The 20970-nt window shown below is 43.0% G+C and overlaps 1 protein-coding gene across 1 annotated transcript in view; it reads right to left on the bottom strand.

The window, feature by feature from the left end:
- The window catches only part of CLVS1 (clavesin 1), a 152234-nt gene that overhangs the window by 61727 nt on the left and 69537 nt on the right, over nucleotides 1-20970 (bottom strand).

The raw sequence follows: 20970 nt of genomic DNA, 5'->3' as shown, positions 1-20970 counted from the left end.
TGACTATGGGAGAAAGTCTATAATTTAGACAACCTGAGGCCGCATGGCAGGAACCCATTCTATATCAGAACCTAGGCACCTAGATTCCAATATAGAATACTAGTGTAACCCTGGTCCCACTCACTCTGTTCACAGTCACCAGCTAAGTTCTTCAGCAGAATTCATGATGTCAAGCTGGGCGCAGGCCAGGGCCAGGCTTTATCCCATTAGGCCGTGGAGTAATCTGTTTACTGGGCACACTTTAAGTCACTCTCCCAAAAAATAGTCAGCGGTCTCCGTATTTCAACTTCAACTTCCTTTACTATCCGTAACTTGAAAACACAGTTCATAAACTTGCCAATTTGGTGTGTACATTTCTGGGCTTTCAGATGGTCAGCACAGTGTCAACATAACATTATATATATATATATACACTATGCATATATTTATAAAGAGGGTCCCAAAAAACAGAAAGGCAATCGATCTGTAATCTCCAAGATGGAAATGATAAGAGCGGATAAATAATAGATATATATTAACTTGTATTTGTGCAATAGCAATCTCTTATAGTTTTGCCCAAAAGGGCTGTGTCAGGGGCTATATGGTGGACAGTATAGCCCCTGATGCAGCCCTTTTGGGCGAAACACAGCCAGTGTTGGGCGAAACTAAAAGATTGCTATTGCACAAATACAAATTAATATATATCTATTATTGATCTGCTCTTATCATTTGTATCTATAAAGAGCCATACTGGGCATACTGAGGGGACGTTTTACTAAGGAGCACCAAGAAATGACCTGTGCTGGTGTAGGCGTGTGTTTTGGATGCACACAGGTCCATTTTTCAGCGTACCTGAAAAAAAGGCCTTTTTTGTAGTAAAAAATGGATGCGTGTCAAAATTAGAACTGGCGTGGGTCCATTTTCAGCTTGAGACCTTACCGCCACCCACTGACATGGCAGTAAGGTCTCACGCGCTAACCGGTAGAAAATAGAAAATGTTTTATACCGCGTGTTTTGTACGTGTGTCAAAAATGGAATTATCGCCCGGGGCACATGGAAGCCAGGCGGTAGTTCCAATTTGACACATGTTGGACGTGCACATGTGCCTACGCTCCTTAGTAAAATGGCCCCCGAATATCTTTTGGAATATATTGAATATCTCTTCAACAACCACTTTTATATTTACTTAGTTGTTTTGGATGGGGTATATCAGGGGCAGAGAATGCCTGTGGATGCACTAATCAGTTAGCACACTGACATTACTGCCGTGATAACTGGTTAGCGCATCCATAACATGGAAGTCTTTAGGAGGCGGTAAGTTTTCCTGTGGTAATTTTTTAAATGGCTGCATGCTAATGCTAACATTAGTCAAATGAGAAATGGCAAAAGTATGTTCACCAAAGCTACCACTAACTAGTACTCAAAAGAGGTGAACCAATAATCCAAAAATAGACCTTATAGAAGGAGTGAAAAGGAGCTCATATGTCACAAAGAAACTTGTCTGTATACTGCTTGAACTGATGCAAACATAAAACTTTTAGAGACTGCTGTAATCACAGGTCCTAAAAATTACCTCCACTCCCTAGACAAGTCCTCTTTTTTATTAACATTTTTGTAAACATTCTTTCAATTGGATTTTTATAAATAAGCGTCAAAACAACAACTGTTCTGAAGACTAAACTCTTTAGCTTCAACCGAGTGCATTCAAAACTATATGACAGTCAGCATACATAGCAGACGGGTGACTTATCTTAGCTTCAGGCCCAAACAGGCATCCGTTTCGCCATAGCTTCATCCAGAGATCATGAACAGTCACTATTACTGCACCGTTGATCAATGTTCCTGAGTGCTCCCAACAGTACAGTGATAGTGACTGTTCACGAGCTCAGCTAAAAGTTTTATGTCTGCATCAGTTCAAGTAGTATACAGACAAGTTTATTTGCGACATATGAGGTCCTTTTTCCTCTTTCCATAAGGCTTACTTTTGGATTATTGGTTCACCTTTTTTGAGTTAATGTTAATATTAGCACATAGCCAAAAATTAAACAAATAGAAAAAAGCCCCTTTTTACAGTGTTCTATTCAGAAAGACAGGGGGAAGCCACTGCTTAACCTGGGATTGGTAGCACTGCTAGATGGACCATTGGTCTGACCCAGGGGGTCTTTTACTAAAGCTTAGCTCCAGTTATCTGCAGCAGGGCCCATAGGAATAAAATAGGCCCTGCTGCAGATAACTGAAGCTAAGCTTTAGTAAAAGACACCCCCCCCCCCCCCCCCCCCGGTATGGCTATTCTTATTTCTTATGGGCTTAGCACATGGGAAAGTCCCACATGAGGGTATACCAAGGCCATTTCTCAGCATAGCTTAGTAAAACTATCTTTCGCAAATCTCTGAAGACAAATTTCTTCAACAAGGCCTACAATGAGAACCTACAGCCCCACTAATCCACTTCACCAACCCATTCAGTTATGAAAGCCCATCATCTATAAATACCCTTATAAATCCCTTCCTTCTTCTTTCTTCCCCTAATTAACCTCTACACAATACTAACTATACCTAATATACTGGAATAACTGTGTTAACTATGTTAACAATACCATGTAAGCCACATTGAGCCTGCAAATAGGTGGGAAAATGTGGGATACAAATGCAATAAAATAAAATAAAATAAATAAAAGGGCCCTACAGTATCATTAAGGTGGTTTCTGTGTTAAGCAGCAATTTTCACTTGTATAAAAACGCTTCTCCAGCTTGGCTGGAGTTTCCTTCTGGTTTAGTAGATCTCAAAATTGATAACACAAAATGTAAACATTTTTGCATTTCTCTATTCCATTCAACAAACTTCAAGGAGAAAAACAGTTTCCAGGAAGAATGGCTCATTAGTGTATTCAATGCCAGTACTACAAACTAAAGTAAATTAAACATGTTTAATATGACTTATGCACCAGCTTCGTGTTCATTAATACAATTAAATCCACCTGATGGTAATACAAATTTGATCTCCATGGATTGGTAATCTCAATGTCCTGACTTTACAAATATAAATATATTTGAATATGGAATTTGAAGACTACAGTAAATAGCAAAGTAGTGAAGTAGTTCTTATTTATAGGCAGAAATGGTTGAAATGTATGAGTCTTTTTTTACACAAATGTAATCATTAAAGTCTCCCAACTGTCACTTCCGGGACAAAGCTCTCCATTTATTCATGGATTGTGCACAGCCACAGCAGTGATAATTCAGACTTCTCCACGCTGCAAATACATTGAAAGAGGCCGAGGCTGCTGAGATGTGTTTTTTTTCCATTACAGAGAGTTAAAATTCTCCAACTAAAAGACTAAAAAACATTGTCAAGGGTTTGTTGTTAGCCTTCCTGTTGTGACTGGTCATAATTATAAATCTTAGAAAGAAATCTAAGAAAGTATGATAACAAGTCAATGTAAAAAGAAAGAAGCTGTGAGTTCTTGTAATTTAAGTGGAGCCTATGACCCACTGGGGCTTCTGACAAGACAAAAGTGGGACTGGTTGTACTTCAAATTAGGTAAAATTCTTATCAACGCTCATGATTCCTATGATTCCTGAAGAGAAGTCTCAGGAAGGGCAGTTCAATTATGCCCATAAATTTGATTTGATTTCTTACTTCCCGCACTTTCACTAAATTTACTGCTAATGCTGGTCATGCAAAGACAGTTTCCATCTGGAATATAATAGGGTAGGAACTCAGCTACAGTTATCAGTTTTTAAGCTGCTTACAGAATGGGGCTGAATTAACCCCAGATAGTCAGTGCCAGGCCATATCCAGGTTCCAGCATTGAATATCCAGGTATCGGACAATATTCAGACCAGTGCCCAGTTAGCTCAGCGGACAAAGATAGGACAGACTTTTTGCTTCGGGGTATCATAAAAATTGGATTACTGGCAAACATTAACATAATATCTACCTTATTCGACCTCAACATTACATTGTAATTTTTCCTCTACTGGACTAGGAGAATGCCTTACGGTACTATGTAAGCCACATTGAGCCTGCAAATAGGTGGGAAAATGTGTGTTACAAATGCAATAAATAAATAAATAAATAAATAAATAAATAAATAAATAACATAGGTGAATATTAACACAAATACACTAGTGGACCAACAATGAGCACTTCTGAGAGAAGAAGATGATATGAACATGCAAAAAAGAGATTGGCGTATACCCCATTGTAAAGGTGTGAATCACCTGGTATTGAAAAGTCTCTCAATAGGAAGGAACAAGATATTTGAGCTTCTTAGCAGATCTGATTATCATTAGGGAAGATCAGTCATGGTTGAATTTTTTCTGGCTGGAGTTTCTTGACAGAAGTGAGTGTTCGAGTATAAAAACATTGACCCTGGAGTCTTCAGGGTGCTTTCACTCTTTCATCATATGGGGGCCTACGTGCTAAAGTGAAAGTGACTAGTACTTCATACAAACAATAATGCACAATGCTAGGAAATTCTCACAAATACCAAAATGCAGGCATTTTGTGTTATTTTTAACAAAGTGCACTTTTGTGAAGACACTCTGCAAAAGTACACTTCACAATAGTAAAGTTTCATGTGAAGAACACTTCATGTGAAAGTTTATGCAAACAGGGCAGTAATGAGCTTCTGCAATGCAAACCTACTTTGCAGGCTTGTTTTTGCTGAGAAAATAAATACAGCCCATAAGCTATAGTTATTGTCTCATACTCAAGCTAAAATAATTGTGGCATCCTTTATATGATGGCAACCAAAATTTAAAGGCCCTCCAGCCCTAATCGGCAGTCTTCTAGGAACATTAAAACTCCGTGATGGGTAGTGGGCCTAATTCCTCCACGCTGCCAACCCTGACATCGAGTTTGAAAGATCAACAAAACCACATCCTTGAAGTCCCACCCTTCCAAACCACCCACTCAACTGTAATGCCAGGCCCAACTGTACCACCCACTCCACTCCCAGATACCCCTAGGACCCTGACTCACCCCAATGGCTGTAGGCAGAAATGGGGCAGGAGAAATCCCCACTTTCTTCTGCCGCAGTGGTTGCCTAATTCAAACTGGTGCCAGTGACCCCTAGTGGTAGGTCTTGTAGTGCTTCCACTAGGGGATTATATGGCAGAGTAGTACTGAAAGACTACCACTAGGAGTCAATGCAACATTTTGAAGAATGCAGTTGCTAGGGGCATGAGTGAGTTTGGATCACTCCTTTCTCCATCACCCCTCCCAGACCCCTAGGAATAGTTTGGGGTCCTAGGGGTGTCTGTTGTGGGGATGAAGGTGAAGTAGGTTGGGTCTGGTTTAGAGAAAGGGTGTGGCTTTGGGGAGGGTGTTTCATTAATGTTTCAAGCTCCACATCGGGATTGGAGGAGGGGCCCAGGAGGATCTCCGATTCAGGCCAGAGAGCTCCTTTAAATTTCAGATGCTGTCATTCATGGGTATGAGCACATGTGAATTTAGCTACAGATATAAATGAGCCAGAAGTTCATTTGTATCTCCTGTTTAAATTTTCTGGAAATGGGTACTAACTCAGGACAATTACATAGGTCCTGTTCTATAAATTTTTAGCTATAATGTTCTACTTCAGGTATGCTGCACTACTTCCCATCCCCCATCTCTCTTACTACATGCCCTACCTAGTTTATCCCCAGCACATCCCAGGATACACTGGGCAGGGCTGGGTGCCACCATTTTGCAGCATCGCAGGAAGAGGAGGGAGGCAGGCTACCTCCCTCCTCCGACCCACAAGGTAGGGGGGTAGGGAGAGGGGGGGCTGATTGATCACTGGACCACCAGGGACCCTTTGCTGGGGGGCTGGGGGGCTGGGGGGGCTGGAGACCCACTGGATCTCCAGCCCTCCCTGAACCTAGGGGGGATCATCGGGGGGGACCAGCAGTCCAGCGGACCTCCAGCCCCCCTGTCGCTGGGGGGGGGGCTTGGTCACCCACTGGACCACCAGGGACTGGTTGCACATGTTGAGGGGAGTTAGGAGGGGCTGGAGACCCACCGGATCTCCAGTCCTCCATGACTCTGAGGGGGGGGGGATTGTCAGGGAGACCGGAGGTCCGCTGGACCTCCAGCCCCTGTTGCTCGGGGCAGGGGTAGTTGGGGCTTGGTGGTCCCATGGACCTCCAGCCCCTGTGTTTGACAGGTTTGTGCTTTTGACAGCCCAGACCTGTCAAACAAGTGTGGGAGGATTGTGCTGAGCACATGCTCAGGCACAATTCTCCTGCACTTCTACCCCATGATCAGAGATAATTGCATGCTTAAAATTTGCATGCAATTATCTCTGATCATCGGTGCTGTTTGGAACAGTGCGGGGCTTTTGATCATCTCTCTGTGGGTGACCAGAGAGTTGGAAGAGCACTAGATGTGGTGTATTTAGATTTTAGCAAAGCCTTTGACACTGTTCTGCATAGACAACTATTAAATAAACTGAGTTCTCTTGGTATGGGCCTGGGTTAGGAACTGGTTGAGTGGAAAGCGACACAGGATAGCGGTAAATGGAGCTCATTCTGAGGAAAAGGATGTCACCAGTGGTGTGCCGCAAGGTTTGGTTCTTTTTAACATTTTTTGTAAGTGATATTTCTGAAGGGCTGTCTGGTAAGGTTTGTCTCTTTGCGGATGATACCAAAATCTGCGTAGATAACATGAGGAGGGGACTTGGTAAAGCTAAAAGGAATGGTTTGGAATTTGGCAACTTAGATTTAATGCTAAAAAATGCAGGGCCATGCATTTGGGCTGCAAAAATCCAAGGGTACAGTTTAGGGGGTGAGGGAATTTTGTGCATGAAAGAGGAGCAGGACTTAGGTGTGATCTTATGTGATGCCCTTAAGGTGGCCAGACAGGTAGAAAAGATGACAGCGAAAGTTAGCAGGATGCTTGGGTGCATAGGGAGAGGAATTTCAGTAGGAAAAAGGAGGTGATGATGCCCCTATAGAAGACTCTGGTGAGACCTCATTTAGAATATTGTGCACAATTCTGGAGACCACACCTTCAAAAAAATATATAAACAGGAAGAAGTCGGTCCAGAGGGCAGCTACTAAAATTGTCTGTGGTCTTTGTCATAAAATGTATGGTGGCAGACTTAAAGATCTCAATATGTATACTTTGGAAGAAAGGTGGGAGAGGGGAGATATGATAGAGATATTTAAATACCTCTGTAACATAAATGCACAGGAGGAGGGTCTCAATTGAGGGGGCATTGGATAAAGGTGAAAGGGGATAAGACTCAGAAGTTACCTCTTCATGGAAAGGGTAGTGGATCTGTGGAATGGCCTCCTGGTGAAAGTGGTGGAGACAGAAACAGTATCTGAATTCAAGTGAGCTTGGGACAAGTACATAGGATCTCTAAGGGAGTGATAGGGAGAAAGATGGCCTGGATGGGCAGAATGGATAGACCATGTCTGCCTGTGTTTTCTATGTTTCTATCACCTTATATTATTTTGTTTCTTAACCTTTATTTCCACATTGAGAAATCTTGAAAATCAATGCTTAAAATTTGTCAGTAGCCGCAGTTACATTATTTGAAGCTTGATAGACTAGTCATTTTCTTAAGTTCTGGTCATTTCCCACCTTAATGAGCAGACTTTTCTAAGCCTCTAACTTGGCAAAGCAACAATTTAATCACCTCCAGCTTCTCTCTATAAATCACCATTACGCCTTCTCTCTTCTTCCCTTCAGGGCACAGAACAGGCTATTAAAGTCACTAGGGCACAACTGATTAAAAATAAACTGCTTCTGCTCCTGCAACTAAATTTCCACTCTACAAAAGCAATCTGTATTTGAATCTACAAGTAAATCATTGAAAATAATTGTCTTATTTTTTTCTGATCTAAGTATTTATAAGAAAGCATACGAATAAGTGGGTTATATTTTCAATGTTATTACAGTGTTACTGGAGAAACATGTTGACATGAGTTTAGCAACAGACACTCCTTTATTTCTCTACTCATATACTGAGGGGGTGATTTTGTATCTGCATGCATGGGTAAAAAGTATACACATACAGCTAAATTCTATATATGGCACCTAAAAAAAATCAGCGTTGAAAAAAGCGCTATTCTATAAGCCATGCTTAAAGTTAGGCGCGATGGGTGCTCAGATTTCGTTATAGAATATTAGCATAACCCGACATTGGCTCGCCTAAAATGTAGGCACCTGAGGTTACACCAACCATAGACCTGGTGTAACTGCAAACGTGGCAAGGGCATACATAAATGACAGTAAAAGCTGTGCCAGTAATTGGTAGCACCGCCCATGCCCCTCCCATGATCCATTCGTATGAATATCCCCTTGCGTTTAAGTGTTATGCCATATGCATCCTTTCAGAATAGGGCTTAGTTGCTTTGCTGACATTACTCCATGGATTCTATATATGGTGCCCAAATTTGGGGGTACTGCTGAGATATATGCATAAATTAATTGGTTAACAATCTCTTATGTACAACCACAAAACTGGAGATAATTTTCTACAACAATTGTAGTAAACACTCAAATCCTCAACAGTAGAAAATGAGTGTTTCACCAAACATACATATCTTATTGGTTCTTAATACATCAGTATCTCGTGATTATGATCATAGGAGGAAAGGGCCTCAGTTATCGCTGAAGATACCCATGTCTTGATTCTGGAAGTAATTCAATTTCCAGTCATATATGCATCCAGCTATCTTCTTTCTATCATGGGCCAAAAACCTCCTTTAGTGTCCACTATTATCCAGATTTTTGCTATTTAAATCTTTCTCCTTCTTTTCTTTTTATATTTTTGAAATATTCTCTAAAATATCACTCATATATATTGAGGTTCCACACAATCATTCAAATAACTTCCCTTGGAAATAAAGCATGGTGACAATACATGGTAATACTTCACCAACCATAAATTCTTGTAAACGCGGGAAGAAAAGAAGCACTTATCGTTACATAGACAATTTTGCAGATTAGTGAGGCAAGGTTTCCCTTGGCTAAATCTATGTTGTCTCTGTCCCACTGCACCATGTCTGTCTATCTGTTCAACAGTTTTGTTCTTTATAACAGTTTCTACTATTGTGCCAAGCACTTATGCCAGGCACACCAGTCTGTATTTTCCCAGACAGCCTCTGGAACCCTTTTAAAAAAGTGGCCACCCTCCAATCTTCCAAGTACAGTGGGCAATTATAATGATAGATTACAGGTTATTAATCATAGATCTACAATTTTATTTTTGAGTTCCTTCAGTACTCTGTGGTGTATACCATCCAGTCCAGGTGATTTTGATTTCATAGTTCTGGAAAAGTAAAATGTAAAACTAAAAAAAAAATCATCAGAGAGCATCATAACATGCATGTAGTTAAGGACTATGTGGATCAGCAAAATATATATCTGTTGTGATTAGGGCTGTATTTTGATTAAAAATTTTCTATTTATTTTCCCACTGCAGCTCCTTGTGACTCTGAGCAATTCATTTAACATTCCATTGCCATGTTTGATCTGAGACCATGCTTCTCTGCAAGGGAATGATGCTTTGCAGCTGATACTCCTTCATGTGCCCCTCATCGCAGTTAAGCACGCGACTTCTCTTCTGTTGAAGTTTTAAGCTGAGACCTTGCTTTTAGAGCATGGCAGCAATTTTTGGCCAGTCAAAAGAGGAAAACAATTTCTTGTCTACAGAGCAGAAACTTTTCAGAAAGGAAGTGCTAAAGAAAGTGAACATTAAAGATATTTTGAGCTGAGACCTTGCTTTTCCAGCTTTTCCTGCCAGGGAACCATTTCTGATCTGAGACCATGCTTTTGCAGAAATTTTTGAACCTGACACACTGCGTGACCCAAGAGCCTGCTTTTCCTGCCAAGGAACCACTTTTGATTTGAGATTGTGTTTTTGCAGCAAGCAAATCATGGTAAGCGGTGCTTTTTTTGTAGGAAAAAAGGTACCAGTACTCATACAGTGCCAACCTTAAGGGCGGGGACACTATATATGACTCCGCCCTTACAGTAGCCACACCATTTAACTAGCCATGGCACATACAAAAAGGCATGATTGAAAATAGTACACCAGTCCCAAGGTCCAACAAAAGAACCCCTAAGAGTGATCATAAACTAATAAAATATGTAGATAAAAATCCAGCTGAAACCCCTAAAAACCTCCCCAAAAACAGACTAGTATGCAGGACAACACCAAATATTTTCCCCTCCCTTTTCAGCATTACTCCTCTGTGTCTATCTCACCTCCTCTTTTTCAGCATTGCCTTCCTCTGTGTGCCTATCTACCCCCCTTTCAGCTTTTCCCCCATGACCTTATCACCCCTTCCCTTTTTCAGCATTTCCCCTCTCTGTGTGCCAATTTACCTCTCTCTCTCAGCATTGACCCCACTTTGTCCCTGTCTCCCTCTCCCCTTTTTCAGTATTGCCCCCTCTGTGCCTATGTACCCCCCTTCAGCATGCCCCCCTGTGTCTATCTACCCCTTTCATCATTGCCCCCCTCTGTGTGCCTATCTACCCCCATTCAGAATGCTCCTGTCTATCCCTATCTACCCCCTTTCAACATTGCACTCTGTGTCCCTATCTACCCCCCTTTCAGCATTGCCCCTTCTGTGTCCCTCTCTCCCCCTCTTAATATTGCACCCTCTGTGTCCCTCTCTCACCCTCTTTCAACATTGCCCCTCCGCATCCCTATCCTTAATAGTTCCTGCCTGCCTCTTCTCTTTTCTGTGTCACTGTTTATTCCCATGTTCAGCTTATCCCCTTTCTTCCCTTTTTCCCACACCCTGTAGCCAACATCCTTCCACTCCCTGCCACCCTTGTACAGCATTGTTTCCTCTTCTGTGAATCCCCTCCCTGCTATGGTAACTTTCCCTCTTCTGTGCCCTCCCCCTACTATGGCATCTTTCCTTCCTCTGTGACCCCACTCCCCCAAGTATGGCATTTTCCTCTCCTCTGTGCCCCCCCCCCCAGTATGGTATTTTCCTCTCCTCTGTGCCCCCCCCCCCCCAGTATGGCATCTACCTGTACTCTGGTCCCTCACTCTTTACCTTTCTTTCTCTGCTTCCCAGTGAATCCTGCAGCTGGTCCGCTCCCTTCCTCTCGCACCCCTCAACCCTCCTTACTTCTCTTTAGAGACTTGGCAGTGCAGCAATTAAGAGAGGCTGCCAGCATCGGGGTCTTCCCTCTTCAAGTCCCGCCTACTCGTTTCAACTTCCTGTTTCTGCATAGGTGGAACCAGTGGCGTAGTGGGGGGGGCTGCCACCCGGGGTGGGGCGGTTCGCCGTTGCACCCTCCCCGGGGGCAGCACGATGACATCCCCCCCTCGGCGCATCGACACCCCCTCCCCCCCGACCAGCTCCCGCACCCTACCTTTAAAAAGAATATTGGTATCCGAGGTGAGGCGCAGCGCCTCACGCCTGCCCTGCACGTAAAAGAAATGTGGACTGTCGGGCCTTCTCTCTCTCTGTCTGTCCCGCCCTTGCGGAAATAGGAAGTTGCGTCAGTGGAGGGCGGGACAGATAGAGCAAGGGAAGGCCCGACGGTCCACATTTCTTTTACGTGCAGGGCAGGCGCGAGGCGCTGCGCCTCGCCTCGTATCTCGATATTCTTTTTAAAGGTAAGGTGCGGGAGCTGGTCGGGGGGGGGTGTCAATGCGCCGAGGGGGGGAGCTGGCAGGGAGCACCCCCCCCCCCGAGCTGACATCCGGGGCAGACCGCCCCTCCCGCCCCCCCTTGCTACGCCACTGGGTGGAACTCACAGAGAGAAGGGCCCAACGCTGGCAGCCTCTCTTAATTGCTGTGCTGCCGAGTTGCTATAGAAAAGTAAGGAGGGTTGCGGGGAAAAGGGGAGTGAGAGAAAGGGAACAGACCAGCTGCAGGGCTCATCGTGAAACGGGGGAAGGACTGCTATTGCTTGCTTTGGCTGCAGTAGCTGCTCATTGGGAGAAGCAGCAGTGGTGGCCAATTGAGATTGGATGAGCAGCAAGGGGGAAAAAAAAGGTGCCAGTATGCTGTACCGGTGCATACAGGCACAAAAAAAGCTCTGATAGTAAGGTTTTTGTGCACAATGAATTTTATGCAGTACAGTATGTACACTTATTCCTATTTGTTCATTTACATTTACAATACTTTATTCATACTCTCATTCTTAGATCTGGAGAGTTTCTAGTTTTAGTTCTGCGATATTGATTTCTGCTTCAAACTGTTATTGACTAGAGAAGACAAAGCTGTGAGCTCTGCTCGGTTCACACTGCCTGGTATAGAAGACAACTCTAGCGAGGCTGAATGTGCAGTAGATTAATATGTTTTTCTTTGCTTGGTTCTGTATTTCTGTTCACATTGTCTGGTGCAGAAGACAATTCTAGCGAGGCTGAGTATACAGTAGATAAATATGCCAGCTGTACAATGTTTTTCATTTTTTTTCATTACTGATTAATGTTAATAAACAATATTTTTAAAGATACCCTGTGCCTGTTCTTTACCATAAAGTATGTTTTCTGTGCATTTTTTAAGGGGTTACCACTGTTTTCCATATTATCTGACTTTTCACTTATCTGACAACAGGTCAGTCCCATTTACGTTGGATAATCGAGATTGTACTGTATATCAAATCCCAACCCTTCCCTTCCCTAAAGGACTGATAATCTCCTTCCCCCCACCCCCAAGATCCAACATCTCCCTCCTTCCCCTCCACCCACATAAACTTGGTAGTGAACAGCACCAAGTTCTTCTCGTGGCTGCTGTAGCTCACCACCTCGGCCAAAGCTTTCACTAGTTGCCCCTCTGCTTGCAGTGACCATGCATGACTTCTGTGGAAGTCTCGTGAGGCTGCCGCTTGAACTCTCAGCAGCCATTTTGAATCGGCGCAGGGAGAAAGACAGTCTGCAGATGCGCCATGCAGGAAACAGGGGGCTCTTCTCTGCCCTAAAGAGGTCACTAGACCACCAGGGCACCACACTAAGGTAAAGGAGGGGAGGGGAGGGGAGGATAAGACACTCGCCCACACGTCCACCCACCAGCCTACCTGTTTATGTCCTCAAAAAAGACATGTCTGGGTAAAACCGGATGTATGGTAACCCTACTTAAAGGTAAGGTGAGGTTGATTGATGTAGAACCATGGGTGGGTCAAAAGATGCCAGACTGCTCCAAGTACAGGATTTGGGAGTGGAAGAGAGCAGAAGAGATGCTTGGAGGAGACAAGAGACACAACATGATTATTATAGTTGTAATCTTTGTGGACCCCTGAGAAGCCTTGAAAATTTGGTATGGAATCAGAATAGGACAGTTATTAGGTGCGGACAACCACACACAGAGTGATTGCATAAGCTTCTCTCTCTTCAGCAGGTAGGCTAAATGAGACCTGTGTGGTCTCAGAACCTCAAGTACTGCATCTACATTGTTGGTCCTAAAAAACAAACAAAAAAACCACCACTACCTACAAAGACTCATGTTTTCTCCAACTCTAAAAACAGCTACTAAAACTCTGATTAACATGATACAATCAGTTCCACCTTTATACATTGTAAAGGGGGGGAGGGGGGGTCCGCTTCCTCCTCTTGGGTGGAGCCGGCAAGCTTGCGGGGCTCCCAGGGTTCCTGGACAGAATACTGCTGATACTGGGACTCAGGACCAAAGTATTTTATTGTCAAGGCAATTTCATACCAAAAATCATAATTAATTCTTCATAACAAAAGGTACAGCCCTCTTAATACAGTCATCAAAAGAAAACGGTACAGTCATCATAAGATAATCTTCAAAAGCAAAAAAAAAGGGTACGGTCCAGGTCCCAAAATCCCTTAGCAAATGCTCAGGTCTTCTATTTATTTATTTATTGCACTTGTATCCCACATTTTCCCACCTATTTGCAGGCTCAATATGGCTTACAAAGATCTGTTATGGCATCGCCATTACAGGGTAAAAGATAAAATTGGTGTTACAAAGAAATCAAGGATGACAGAGAAGAACTAGGCCAGCCTTTAAAGAAAGACGTTGTTTAGAGTCAGGGTGAAGAGGTGAAGTATTATAGTTAAATTACGGATTCTCATGGTAGGCCTTGCGGAAGAGATAGGTTTTCAGAGATTTGCGAAAGTTAGTTATTTCGTTAATTGTTTTCAGTTTTGTTGGTAGTGCATTCCACAGTTGTGTGCTCATGTATGAGAAGCTGGTCGCATGTGTTTGTTTGTATTTTAATCCTTTACAGCTGGGGAAGTGTAGATTAAGAAATGTGCAGGCAGATCTTTTAGTATTTCTAGGAGGTAGGTCGACGAGGTCTAGCATGTAGGTCGGGGCGTCTCTGTAAATAATTTTATGAACAATAGTGCATATTTTGAACGTGCTTCTTTCTTTGAGTGGGAGCCAGTGCAGTTTCTTTCTTAGGGGTTTTGCACTTCCATATTTTGTTTTTCCGAATATGAGTCTGGCTGCGGTATTCTGGACTGTTTGAAGTTTTTTGATAGTCTGTTCTTTGCAGCCAACGTATAGTGCGTTGCAATAGTCCAGGTGGCTTAGTACCATTGATTGTACCAGATTGCGAAAGATGGATCTAGGGAAGAAAGGTTTTACTCTTTTAAGTTTCCACATGGCGTGAAACATTTTTTTAGTTGTATTCTTCACGTGGTTTTCAAGTGTGAGGTTTCGATCAATGGTGACTCCGAGAATTTTCAGTGTGTTTGAGACGGGTAGAGAAACATTTGGTGTGGTTATTGTGGTGAATTTGTTTGTGTTATATTGTGAGGTGAGTATAAGACATTGTGTTTTTTCTGCGTTGAGTTTTAACTGAAATGCATCCGCCCAGGAGTGCATTATTTGGAAGCTTTGGTTGATCTCGTTGGAGATTTCCTTTAGATCATGTTTAAACGGGATGTAGATCATGACATCATCTGCATATATGTATGGGCTGAGGTTTTGATTGGCTAGTAGCTTGGCTAGGGGTATCATCATTAGGTTAAAGAGGGTTGGTGAAAGGGGGGATCCTTGGGGAATTCCACATTCGGGTGTCCATGGGGTGGATATATTCTCGTTAGCATTAGCTTTCCCTTCCTCCTCCTTCAGAAGGGTTTAGTAAGAGTTCAGCACACTTCCAATATAGCACAACAGTTCAGAACAAATCTTCATGGACAGTCTTTGCACCTCAAACCAATACCACAAATCACCTGCCTTTTCACAGCACAGCAGGGAACCCTGTAAGGAGCAGGGTGGCAGTTTCTCCCACCTCTCAGCACCATGCCCGGTGTGGCCTCCTCCACTGCCTTCAAGTGCTGAGCAGGGCAACCTTTGAATTCTCTCATTCCATGGTACCTGGCTCCTCTCCCTTAGGCAGCTTTAGTGGCAGGCTACTTCCTTCCTCCACATACTCCATGGAATCTCTCTCTCCTGGTGACTGAGAGCCTCCAGGAAATCTGCCCTCCCCTTCTCACAGCTGGGGGAAATTATATACTGATGGCGAAGGTAGGGAAACTGAGCTTCATCCTTCCCTCTCCCTCTAGTGGGGAAGGGAGTAACAGGCTCACCCTGCCTCACGCCATTGCTCCCCCTGCTGGTGCTGGGAATCCATTCCATTTTTTAGGACTACTCTCTTCTCTCATTCTTGCAAGGACTTCTGGGACCCGTAGTTCTGGGCTCAACTGCTTCACTGGGGAATCTCTGGGGCTTGCCTTGTCACAACATGAAAAATCATTAAGGGTTAATCTGTTCTTTACTGATTCAGACGAGTTGAAAGAATTTTTTTAGGTCAAAATATTTGAATCCTAAAAATATCACCAGCAATGTATGATGGAGGCATAATGAGCTTAATGAGAATGAAACAAAGTTATAATTATTTTCTGAAGAGGCTTATTTTCTTTTTAAAATGGGATTAAATTAATCTCTACAAATTCAAATGAAGACAAAAATTTTAACAAGTAAAGCTAAAGTATATTTATGGCATGTCTAATTTGCTCTAATAATTAGGAAGTATATTATCTTGTGACTATTAAAGCTTAGATATGATTAAGAATTGAACTGTAACAAAGCACATACATTTCTGTGTCTAATAAGCTATATTTAAATTATCCAGAGGCTGCAAAATTAATACATCCACTCACTTTGTCAGCTTTAAGAATTACAAGAACTTTTTGCGATATGCTTTTGCACTTATTGCAGCTGAAGTACAAAACATAAGGTGCTGAAAGTGTAAAGCCTGTGACTGGCATCTGCCCTACATTTACTGAACAGGGCAGACACTACCACATGGACCTCTATTCCATACCTCAGTAAATAGTGTGGATGTACCCACACTACCTGCTGAAGGAAGAAAGATGGGACCAATGCTGCCCAAAGGTGAGTTAAAAACAAAATAAATCACCAATCTGATTCTCCCTAGCTAGTATCTCCCCCCGATCAGCTCCCCCAGGACAGCCACAACCACTACAAGGAAGTCCCTTAAGATCAACCCCCAAGCCCCCCCCAATAAGGAATCCTTCTGAGCCAAATACCCCCCACCTCCCAGGAGATTTAGTGGAGCAGGGCAGGAATGGTCTCTCTCTGCTCCCACATCACTAGCCACCAGGGTTAAAATGGCACCTATGGGCTCTAGTAGTAGTAGTCTCATGGTAGTACCGCAAAGGTTATCTTCCCATTTTGAACCAAGAAGTTTAATGCAGCAGAGCGGATGCAATATCCACCAGGGGATGCAATATCCTCTCACACTGGAGGAGCTTCTGCCCAGGAGGGAAGGGTTAGAATAGCTGTTGTAGTTGATGATTTGATCAATTGGCATGCATTTAGCTGGGTGGCTGGTGGGCATGAGGATCTCCTGGTCACTTGCCTGTCTGGTGCAAAGGTGGTGGACCTCACACATTACTTAGATAAGATTGGTACATGTGGTTATTTCCTGATGTTTCTATGGAGACGCGACGATGGAGGAAACAATTCTTACTCCTTAAACCTGGAATTTTGCACTTGGGGGGTACCTTCTTTTTAAGATACCCCTGCAAGTGCATAGTTGGGTTGGGGGGAAAGAAATATGTGTTTACTGAACCTGGACATTTGTCATCAGTAATAGCCTCAGTTAAGATGGAGAAGCATTAAAGATAACGTATAGCCTCCTAGTAGAGAAAGAAATACCTAATATTTGTTCCTGTGTTATAGTTCTCCCCTAGATTATTTGATATCTTGGATCTCCAATTATGGACTTGAGTGTCTTATAATTTTGAAAGCGTAAAGAATTATTTGCTCTTTCTGTTTTATTTTTCCTGTGTAAAAAAATTCCTATTTTGACACTTTCTTAAACAAGATGTTTTCTTGTAAAAATTGATTAAATGAATAAATAATAAAAAAGATTGGTACATGTGGATATTAATGACAGGAAAATGTGTGAGGGAAGTTCTGGAAGCCAAATTTAGGCTCTTAGGTAGAAAACTGAAGTCCAGATCCTCCAAGGTAGTATTTTTGAAATTGTTCCCCATTCCACATGCAGGATCCAAGCAGGCAGAGCTCCACAGTCTCAATGCATGGTTGAGACAATGATGCAAGGATGAGGGATTTAAATTTGTTGGGAACTGGACAACATTCTGGAGAAGGGGGAGTCTGTTCCGATAGGATGGACTCCACCTTAACCAGGATGGAACCAGGCTGCTGGCGCTAACTTTTAAACAGGAGGTATAGCAACTTTAAACTAAAATGGTGGTGGTGATGGGGGAGGGGTGGAAGCTGCCAGTTGCCCAGGAGCACATGGTTCAGTGTGGAGTATCCTCGAAGGATACTATTGAAACGGGACATTTAGGGAATCCCAATAAAGAGGTTTCAATAATGGTGAAAGAAAGCCAGGAGTGTTTAAAGGGAGAACAGAGTAAATTATCTCCATCAACTTCACAGCAGCTTGTAGATGCTAGGGAAAAACACAACTTGAAAAGTCCATATACAAATGCTAGAAGCCTAAAAAATAAGATGGGAGAGTTGGAGTATAAAGCACTAAATGAAGTGGTAGATATAATAGGCATCTCAGAGACCTGGTGGGAGGAGGACAATCAATGGGACACTGTGTTTTCATGGTACAAATTATATTGCAATGACAGAGTGGATCACATTGGAAGGGGGGGTGAACTATGTTACAGAGGGAATTGAGTCAAACAAAAGTGTGGAATCTTTATGGGTAGAAAGGAAATAATGTGAAGGGAAATAGTATACTGGTAGGGCTGTACTACCATCTGCCATGACAGAACGAACAGACAGGTGAATAAATCCTATATAATAATTCTCACCTCCAACGTTCTGTGCTTGGGACCGTGGCTCCCTGGCTGGAGGTGGTCTGCGAGGCAGACACGCACAGACGTCACTGATGTCAAGACAGCTGATTCCAAGGCAAGGGGAGGAGTGCGCGTGTTTCCCTACTCCTCCTACTGCCTCGGAATCATCTGTCACCCCCCGTACTATGGCCCCCCTAGAAAACCCCCCTTCCGCGAACCTGTCGATCCCCCCCCCCCGGAACGCCGAAAACCGCCCCCCCCCCCCCCCCCCGCCGCTGCTGTGCACTACCTGTGCTGACAGCCAAAATGTTGTTCTGCCCTTCGGGTAGGTTCCTCAATCAACTTCTCTGAAAGTTTAACTCCGTGCAACTGACATCAGACGCACGCAGAGGAACTTCCAGACAAGATGATTGAGGAACCTACGCGAAGGGAAGAAGAACACTTCGGCTGTAAGCACAGGTAGCACAACAACGGCGGCGGCGGGGGGGGGCAGTTTTCGCCGGCACGGGGAGGGGGGGAACGACAGGTTCGCAGACAGGGGGGGGGTTCGAGTGGGCCGTAGCACGGAGGGGGGGGGGGGGGGGGGGGGGGAAATTGCCTGCCTAAGGCCCGTTTCCTTGCCTACAGAAATGGGCCTTTTTTTACTAGTGTTTACAGAAATTAGGAAAGCTGGCAAATTGGGCAACATTATAATAATGGGTGATTTTTCAATTACTCCAATATTGACTAGATAAATGCTACATCAGGGAGCACTAGGGAGGTAAAAGATGTAATAAATGGAGCAACTGGTCCAAGAACTGACAAGAGGGGGAGCTATTTAGATTTATTCCTTAGTGGAATGCAGGGCATGGTACGAGAGGTAACGGTGTTGGATCCACTGGGAAACAGTGATCTTAACATGATCAAATTTCAGTTGATATCTGGAGTGAAGTCACTAAAGTAATCTATTGTAGCAGCATTTAATTTTCAAAAGGGTGACTATGACAAAATGAGGAAAACGGTTAAAAGAAGTTGAAAGGGTTGCCCGCAAAAGTTAGGACTTTAAATCAGATGTGCATATTGTTTAAAAATACCATCATGGAAGCCCAGACCAGATATATTCCATGAATTAACAAAGGTGGAAAGAAGAGCAAATGACAGCCAGCATGGTTAAAAGGTGAAGTGAAAGAGGGTATTAGAGCCAAAAGAGCATCCTTCAAAGAATGGAAAAAGGATCTCAATGAAGAAAATAAGAAGCAAGATAAGCAGTGTCCAGCTAGATGCAAAGCACTGCTAAAGAAGGCTAAAAGAGAATATGAAGTAAAGCTTGCCATGGAGACAAAAACTCATAGTAACACCTTTTCAAGGAAAATCAGAAGCAGAAAGCCTGTGAGGGAATCTGTGAGACTGTTAGAACATGAAGGACCAAAAGGGACACTTAGGGAGGACAAAGCCATAGTGGAGAGATTGAATTCTTTACTGCTGTCTTTATGGACGAAGATGTAAGAGATCTACCTGTACTAGAAATGGTTTTCAAGGATGATGATGTGGCGAAACTGAAAGAAATCTTGGTAAATCTGGAAGACGTACTGAGCCAAATTGACAAGTTAAAGAGTGATAAATCACCTGGACCAAATGGCATACACCCTAGGGTGCTGAAAGAACTCAAACATGAAATTGCTTATCTGTTGTTAGTGATCTGTAGCCTGTCAAAATCATCCATAGTACATGAAGATTGGATGGTGGCCAATGCTACGCTGATTTTTAAAAAGGGTTCCGGGGTGATCTGGGAAATTTTAGACCGGTAAGTCTGACTTCAGAACCAGGGAAAATAGTGGTAAATATTATAAAGAATAAAATTAAAGAACACATGGACAAATATGGTTTAATGGGACAGAGTCCCCATGGATTCAGCCAAGGGAAGTCTTGCCCAACCAAGTTGCTTAATTTCTTTGAAGGCGTAAATAAACATGTGGATAAAGGTGAGACAGTTGATACAGTGTATTTTCAGAAAGCTTTTGACAAAGTTCCTCATGAGAGGCTCCTGAGAACATTTAAAAAGCCATGGGATAGGAGGCAATGTCCTTCTGTGGATTAGGAATTGGTTATTGGCTAGAAAGAGGATAGGGTTAAATGGTCATTTTTCTCAATGGAGGAGGGTGAATAGTGGAGTGCCACAGGGATCTGTACTGGGACCGGTGCTATTTAACATATTTATAAATGATCTGGAAAATGGAATGACAAGTGAGGTGATTAAATTTGCAGATGTTTCAAGACTATTAAAAGTTGTCAAAACACATGCAGATTGTGAAAAATTGCAGGAAGACCATATGAAACTAGAAGACTGGCATCCATTTAATGTGGACAAATGCAAAGTGATGCACATTGGGAAGAATAATCCAAATCATAGTTACTTGATGTTACTGTGTCAGCATTCTTCATAAGAACATAAGTATCACCATGTTGGGACAGACCAAAGGTCCATCAAGCTCAGTATCCTTTTTCCAACAGTGGTCAATTGAGGTCACAACTACCTGGCAAGATCCCAAAACAGTACATTGCATTGTATGATGCTTATCCTAGAAATAAGCAGTGGATTTTACCAAGTCCATCTTAATAATGGCTTATGGACTCTTCTTTTAGGAAGCTATCCAAACCTTTTTTAAGCCCTGATAAGCTAACTGCTTTTACTACATTCTCTGGCAAAGAATTGCAGAGTTTAATTACATGTTGAGTGAAGAAATATTTTCTCCGATTCAATTTAAATTTACTACTTTGTAACTTCATTGTGTGCCCCTAGTCCTAGTATTTTTGGAAAGAATAAACAA

Source organism: Microcaecilia unicolor, chromosome 1, assembly GCF_901765095.1.
Source record: "Microcaecilia unicolor chromosome 1, aMicUni1.1, whole genome shotgun sequence".
Lineage (NCBI taxonomy): Eukaryota > Metazoa > Chordata > Amphibia > Gymnophiona > Siphonopidae > Microcaecilia > Microcaecilia unicolor.
Note: the sequence above shows the minus strand (reverse complement) of the source record. Positions and strands in the feature narration are given on the sequence as shown.